Below are 7,884 nucleotides of genomic sequence, written 5' to 3'. Positions count from 1 at the left end.
ACTGAATCCACGTACACGATTTAACAACATAACCTTACCGATACCAGCCATTACAATTCGACTAGATTTAAAAGAAAATATTCGGAATATGTATGAAAATATTAAACACTCCGTTGAAAATAATATATCATCTTAAAATATCACAAACCATGTTACTGCTGCACTTAAATTCTCTATTTACGTAATTTTGTGCGAAAGATCTAGGATATACGTAGGCTATATCGTTGAGTTGCAATACGTCAGCCTGTCTTATACCAAATTTATTAAATGATATATTTCGTAATGCAAATATATTCACCATTAGATGTTGTAACCCAACATATTTTAATTCCAAGAAAAACACCAGTACCTATAAGGAGTACAGGTTATGTTTGGACTCGTTTATTTCCATCGTCTTTCTCCATGCCCTCATGCTCCCCATGCCCATAAGGCTTAATCATAGCAACATAGCCTATGCCAAAGAATACAAAGCGTTGCTTACGTGATTACACAAGCTGGCGCATAGCACGGTCGAGAGTAGGTCTCTGTGAGTCATGACAATTTCTGCCGCTAGGTTCGCCTCTCTGCCCTATGAAATGATGAATAGTACCATTACAAAGCGTTGTGCATCGTGAAAATAGTTCGATTAATTGTGCATTACTCATTGAGTACGAATATTACAAATATGCCAAGCATATTATAATGTTATTTGAAGTTTGTTCAGCTAAGTTATATTAGAAAATTGTCTGTTTTTTTTTTTGCTATGTGAAGAACTCTGTACCAACAGGTCGTATATTTATAGGTTAAGGTAAATGTCAAAGTTCTCTCATATAACAAGCAATGCTATGTTAAAAGTGGCGAATTGCATTTTCCGACTCTCGAATGTTGTGACCCGAAATGTAAAATAATTTCATGCATTGTTTCACTTACCAATCATTACTGATATAGGCCTAATGAAAATGTGAACGACGTGATGTAAACATTGAAGATAATGTTCTTACTGTTTTCCCTTTCTCTTTTAGAAAATACCGACAAAAGTAATGAATTACCTTCATGCTGTACTTATTAGGTAATTAATGTGTATTTGTCTGTATTTTAGACCTTTGTATTGTTACGTAATTATCAGTGAATTAGGTAAGAGAACTTAACAAGGTTAGTATGAGATAGGTAATGCACCTCAAACTGGTAACTAATGGCTGCTGCGAAATAGGCTGAGGTGGTTATCGTGTGAATCAAATTATATCTAGAATATCTAGTTTTATTATATACGGATACGTAAAGTTTTTTTTTTTTTAGCATGTGTTTGTAATTTTGTGAGGTTATGTCTAGCCTAATTTCTTTTTATTCTTGTATCATTACCAATACATTAATTTATTTTATATTCATTTCAGGTGTTACGGAGGTGTTACATCTATGGTGGCAACTCTACTTATGTTAGGATATGAAGTAACAGTATATATTCAACTTCATCATTTGCTAAAAATTAAAGAAAACTGTATGTCTTCGACTCATTCCATCGTCATTTCTTCTTATGTATGTGAACCACGTTCATTCTAAAAGTGCTACATTAAATGAACACTATAGACAACGTGATGGAACAATTTACAAGTTACTGTTAAAGTGCTCAACATTTTCAAGTGGTGCTATACCCATTGTTTCAAAATGTACATACATATTTTTACATTTCTATAAGAGGTGTCATAAATTATTTCAGCATATTTGTAAATTCTTCAAAATTAATTCTTCTAATTAAGACCATAAAGTAATGAAATAATATAGCCTAGGCCTATATGTGATTTTATACTACCGGTATTGATGTTGATCTTGGTAAATTAATCCAATTTCACAGTGTTGTCTTTTGTATTGTGGTTCATAACAATTATAACAGTATGTACGTGGAAATGTTTTTAAAATAATAAATTCTAGCTCATGATTTTAAGTGGTCGTTTCAATGGGAGGTTATATTGGAAAGATGATCAAAAATGGATAATTTACTGCAAGATACAAGAACTGAATATAAGTGAGTGTTCCGTTGAAAGTGAAAGTGAAAATTTCGTTTTACAAGAGCTAAGTAGGCGTAATATTTATTTTAGAAATTATTTGAAAGCTACAGAATATGAAGAATAGACCTGTAACCATAGAAATCAACTGCGAATGGTGAGTGGCCAGGTTTCATTAATAATTGAAAGGAAGTAAAAATTATTTTCTTCTTATCATCCTGTTTTCAATATTTAAATTTAAGCACCTTTCTCTTCCTTGTTATTTCGTGAGAGATTACTTCATACTATCACATAAGCTAAATTTTTTCTGTACAGATAATAAAAATTACATACATAAGTAGGCTACTTGAATACTGACGATACAAACTTCATATACATACCTCATCAGGTATATTCAAGAAGACGTCTAATGTACTGTAACCAGCACATGATTAAAATACTGATCAGATGTCCAACAGTTTCTTACTGCAATCTTCACTTCAAAAGTTTGGCACATAGTTAATGAAAATCTTGATCAGGAAATCATTCTTTAAAAAGTTAAATGTACACGTTTAAAACTTTCCTATAACATAGGGCATCCTCATTGTTACTTTTAAATTTTAGGAATGTACGCTTATAACTGTATCACAATCTGAAATAATCATAATATTTATAACACGAGGGTCCTTGTAGATAGTCAGTTCCAGTGTTCTATATGTAATTAAGAAATGGCCCAGTTTATTGCACTTTCAGCACTTTTCTATTTAGGGGCTTCTGATTAAGTTTCCTAATCACTTCGTATTTACTGGAAATATCTTTGGCAATATTGTACAGTAGTGCTTCACATTGTGAAGGGGCGTATTTTGCGAGCTACCGGGGCTACCGGCGGTAGCCCAAGGAAATTACAAAAGAAAAGGTTTATAATATAACATAATGTAATAAGTTCACAAGTTTTCCCAAAAGAAAAAGGGACATTTCCTCATCTTTACATGTGTCGCACTTCAGTTCTTGCGAAAATCTTGGCTTCAGAAAAGAATACTACAGCGTTTACTATTACTATGCTCAATAGATTAATCAGTAGGCCTATAGAAATGTTTTCACCACTGCAAGAAAAAATCGCGTAATAATTATACTTCTCAATTATTGTGACGTTCGTATTTTTTTTAAAAAGAGAGGGAAAAGTTACGCCTTCTTGCAAATGCTTAATTATAAATTCAAGGAAATTAAAGATAATGCAGTACCTTAATTAGTTGCAAAATCTTATTTAATAACAATATTAATAATATTAGGTGAAAAGGGTAGGCTATAGTGCGTATATGTAAGATGTCAAGTTAATTCATTTCCGGAAATGTTGGGTGTATGAACTGAAGTACAGAGCAGACAGTCCCTCAGTTTATATGTAATATGTTTTAATATCAAGAATGACAGCCTTTTATTGTAATATAATTTGAGGAGTAGAAGTTTGCAAATTACGTCTATTGTCCATAAAATATTGTACGAAGCATTTAATAAGCAATGGTGAGTCCTTTAAATGTCCCAAATGTCAATGTCTTTTAAGTGTTCTGCTATGAATATATAGGGCAGAACAGCGCTCCGAGCGGCGGAATTGGCATTACGAGGGAACCACTTCAGACTCGTTTTTCAAGCTCTATGCGCCAGCTTGTGTAATCTCGTAAGCAACGATACAAAGCAACAGACAGCGATGACATAAAATGAATAGTTTCATATTTTATTTTCTCTATCTTGATCGCTACTGCTGCTTGATGCCTTTTCTTCAAAAAGTAATTATTTTAAATCGTACAAGTAAAATGGTAAAATTAAAATTTGTGTACTGCAATGTACAACTCAAAGTACTAATTTTATTTTTGTCATTATGTCATTGTTATTGCTATGCTTACTTTCAATCTTCCTAATCAGTGGCGGCTGAAGCCACTTTGTCTCAAGGTAAGCGTTCACTACATCGTATCGGACCAACGAGTTAGAAAGAGAAGACTATAGAGTGGTCACGTTGTCCTGTACAGCGCCCTTTGCGGTGCCACCGCGAAACACGGCAGATCTGAGCTAAGCGCCCACCTTTGTAAAAATTCGTCTGCTTACAATGTTATATAACGGAGGTAAGAAGTACAAAACAACGAAGAAAAAACATGCCTGTTGTGTGTGCTGCATATAACTGCAATGTCAAAAGGAAAAAGACAACTGATATATCATATTTCATGTAAATTTTATGAAGTTAAGTCCATAGTTTTGTTAATTAGCAGCACTTTTTTTTTCATGCATTAATGTGTAACAACGCCCGGCATAAACAAAATAAATGGTTCACTGGTAATGTACTTAAACTAAATACGGATAAAACCAATACAATTCCGTTTCGGACCCAGTGAAAAACAAATAGCAATACAATATTAAAACTGTATTTCGACACCGGCATCCTTTCTGCTCCTTCTGTCCTTCCTGCTTATACAAGAAGACGATGAGCTGTAGTTTATAAGAAGTAGGCCTATTTCGAAGACAAACGATTAATCAAATAAATGGTTCACTAGTAATAAAGTTAAACTAAATACGGATGAAACCGCTACAATTCCGTTTCAAACCTAGTAGAGCAATCAAATATTAAAATTGTATTTCGACACTCGCATCCAAAATAACGCAAAACTCTGGGGTAGGTCGTATCGTTGTTAGTATTTTGACTGGAAGGACATGAAAGAACATAATTGAGCACCCACGTGCAATAATGGGGTAAGTATGAATATATTTCGTAACTACTTACCCCATTATTGTACGTGGGTGCTCAATTATACACTAATAATTATCTGTGGTGCCACAGCCCTTGAAAGGCTCAGACAGACCAGCCGGCTGTTGGCCTCACGTTCAGATGTCGATAATAATTATACTTTACTGTAACAAAAAAACTGAAAGCGTGTTTTGTCATGTTTCACCCACGTTACAAGCTTGGAGGTAAAGGTTGTTTACTACAGATAGGGCCTACTTTCATTATATATATATATATATATATATATGGTATAGTAAATAGTTTTGCAACATGTAGAGACTGGGAAAACAATTTAATAAAATCATCCGAATCATACTCGTTCATTTTATAGGCAATCTTGCAGGTCGCATTTAAAAGAACCTAGGAATATTAACATTTTCTTCAGTATATTTGCTAGGACTTCTTGTCATACTACATGACAATTTTGCTTAGGTTATTCTTTTAAGCATTCCTTCTAGGAATAGCTCAAGTGTTTTAAATTTAGCGTACATAAGTTTAGATTAAGTTTCTAGCACGTATTTGACGAAATACTAGGTATTTCCACTTCAATTTAACTGATTTATGCAAACGAAATTAAGACAGCTGACGATTCTAATGTCAGTTATCACCACGACCACTTTGTTTTGGGCGCATAAGTTCATTACCGACCGTCGTTCAATTTTCTTCAAACATGGCGGCGCAATGACCACTCTATATCTTTGTCTTTCTAACTCGTTGTATCGGACGAATCGCACGGATCGGAAAAAAGACTATCTTTGCCATCCTCTCAGAACTTTGCTGTAATTGTTATGTAACCGCGTTCACTACATCGTATCGGACGCATCGCCTCACGGCAAATCCGTCCACGTTTCTCGGATGGGCAACTTTTCCGATGCGTGCGATCATGGCCTTCTTTAATAAATCAATTTTAATTGGTCAACTGTTACTATACTAAAAGCCAGGTTATGAACCGACTAAACCGGAAGCAACGTTCTGTTGGTCTCTTTCTGAGCTCTGTTGCCACATAGTGGGGCGAGATTCAAAGCTGTTCGGCGTTTGTCACCGATATGTTTAAGTTTATAAATTGAATTAATCTACTTCATATGAATTGTATAGCTTAACGAAAATAAGTTTGTAAATTGAACTAATTTGATTGTATATGTTTGTATAGTTTGGTTGATGAATTGTATATGATCTTAAAATGATTACTAGTCTGTGTAGCTCTACTGATGAATTGTATATAGACGGTCTATATAGTAGGTCTATAATAGACTTACTGTAAATTGAATGCTAATATGTATAGCTCAACTGATGAATTGTTTATGATTATAAATTGAATTAATCTACTTGATATTAATTACACAAATTTGTATAGCTTAATGAAAATATGCTACTTTGTATTGTATATATTTGTATAGTTTTGGCCGATGAATTGTATATGATTTAAATTGAATAGTAATCTATATAGCTCTACTGATAAATTGTTTGTGTTTGTAATTTGAAGTAGTTTGCATGATATGTATTATCAATTTCTGTATACCACAACTGGTTGAATTGTTTATGCCTTATATTTAATTAACTTGTTTTGTATTATACATATAGCTCAACTTATGAATGATCGTTTGCGTTTGTAAATTTAATAATCTGATTGGCTATGTATTGTATACTTTTAGTAGAGCCATCGATGTAGCTCAATCGGCAGACTCGCTGGGCTGCTGATCCGGAGCTGCGTTCGGGCTTGGGTTGGATCCCCCTTTGGTCTTTGGTTTCTTTCGAGGTTTTCCCCAGCCGTGGGACTGAAGCCGGATGGTCTATGGCGAGTCCTTGGCATCAACCCCTTTGATTTGATTACCCCCCTTTGATTTGATTACCTGGTTGGGTTTTTCCGAGGTTTCCCCCCACCAAAAGGCAAGTGCCGGGTAATATTTTGGCTAATCCTCGGACCGCATCTCATCTCACTACATCTCGCCAAAATGTAAATAAAATAAAATGTAAAAAATTGCACAAAATTGTAAAAATTGTAGAAAATTGCTAAATTGTAAAACTATAAAAGTTTGTAAAAATTGTAATTGTAATGTTGTAAAATGTTGACTTGTTCCACATCTTAAAGCTTCATTGCTCATGTAAGATCTATGGAATAAAATAAATGAATGAATGAATGAATGAATGAATGAATGAATGAACTACTGTATATAGTTCTCGATAACACTATCTACAATATTAGTAATTAAAATTACTGTTTTTAAGAAAGCACGAGCTAATGACGCTGGTACGAAATGCGACTCGTAATGCACGTGGTACTGCAAATGAACTGACTACACTGTCTCCGTGATTCCGTTGCCAGTTTTTCGTTAGCAGACGACATTTTCACGTGAGGTCCAATGAAAAGCTCCGTTCTCGTTCTCCCCTCCACCCCCCACTCTCAACGTGTCATCACTGCACAGGCTACCCCTCTAACCCGCACTTTCCTCTCGCCACTCCAACTACTTCCTGTTTCGGCGGTTCATAACCTGGCTTTTAGTATATAGGGATATCCTGAACTAGCACCAACAGATAGCGCACGTGTATTATGAGGAGTGCGCTTTGCGTGTGCATTTGTTTTTCGGTATATAAACATTGAAAGTGTATTAGTATATTAAAATTTAAAAACAACTAAAAATGGCAAATTTTTGTTATGTTCCTATATGTAAAAACCAGGGAAAGCTTTTTGTCTTCAATCAGGTCCCGAAATATTCTGAATATATGCTTTAAACCTTAAAAAATATAAGTAATAAAATTGGGCCTATTAAATAAAAGTAACTACTTCAAGTAAGGAATTGTTGACTATAGTTTCATTCTGGAAGAGGAAAAAGAAAAATTAATAAAAACATATGCAACCTCGACAGCGAGCTATGTTAGCTTAGATTACATGCAGTAGTTTTAGGAGACTCCGAATTTTACGCCTGCAGTAAACTCCCGATAAACTGGAATCTTTATTATCCAGGACGATCCCTAGTGAAATCCATTTAGTGAATAATGTTTTTAATGTACTGTACCCTAATTATTAAAGCAATGTTTTAAGTTCAAATTTTCAAAATCATCCCACACAGTATTCAAAACTGCATGTCCTTAACCTACAAAACACACTACTAATCGTGATACTATTGCGATCATATTATATCATCCTATTAAAAATTG

The 7,884-nt window shown here is 34.2% G+C and overlaps 1 long non-coding RNA gene across 1 annotated transcript; it reads left to right on the top strand.

Moving 5' to 3' along the window:
* The first annotated feature begins 546 nt into the window (after window positions 1-546).
* On the top strand, window positions 547-2,192 carry LOC138696563 (uncharacterized). The gene is made up of 2 exons (XR_011331417.1): window positions 547-787; window positions 1,371-2,192. It is a non-coding gene; the product is annotated as an uncharacterized lncRNA (long non-coding RNA).
* The last annotated feature ends 5,692 nt before the right edge of the window (window positions 2,193-7,884 follow it).

This window comes from Periplaneta americana, chromosome 3, assembly GCF_040183065.1.
Source record: "Periplaneta americana isolate PAMFEO1 chromosome 3, P.americana_PAMFEO1_priV1, whole genome shotgun sequence".
Lineage (NCBI taxonomy): Eukaryota > Metazoa > Arthropoda > Insecta > Blattodea > Blattidae > Periplaneta > Periplaneta americana.
The sequence above is the reverse complement of the archived record's forward strand: the minus strand, read 5'-3'. Positions and strand labels throughout refer to the sequence as shown.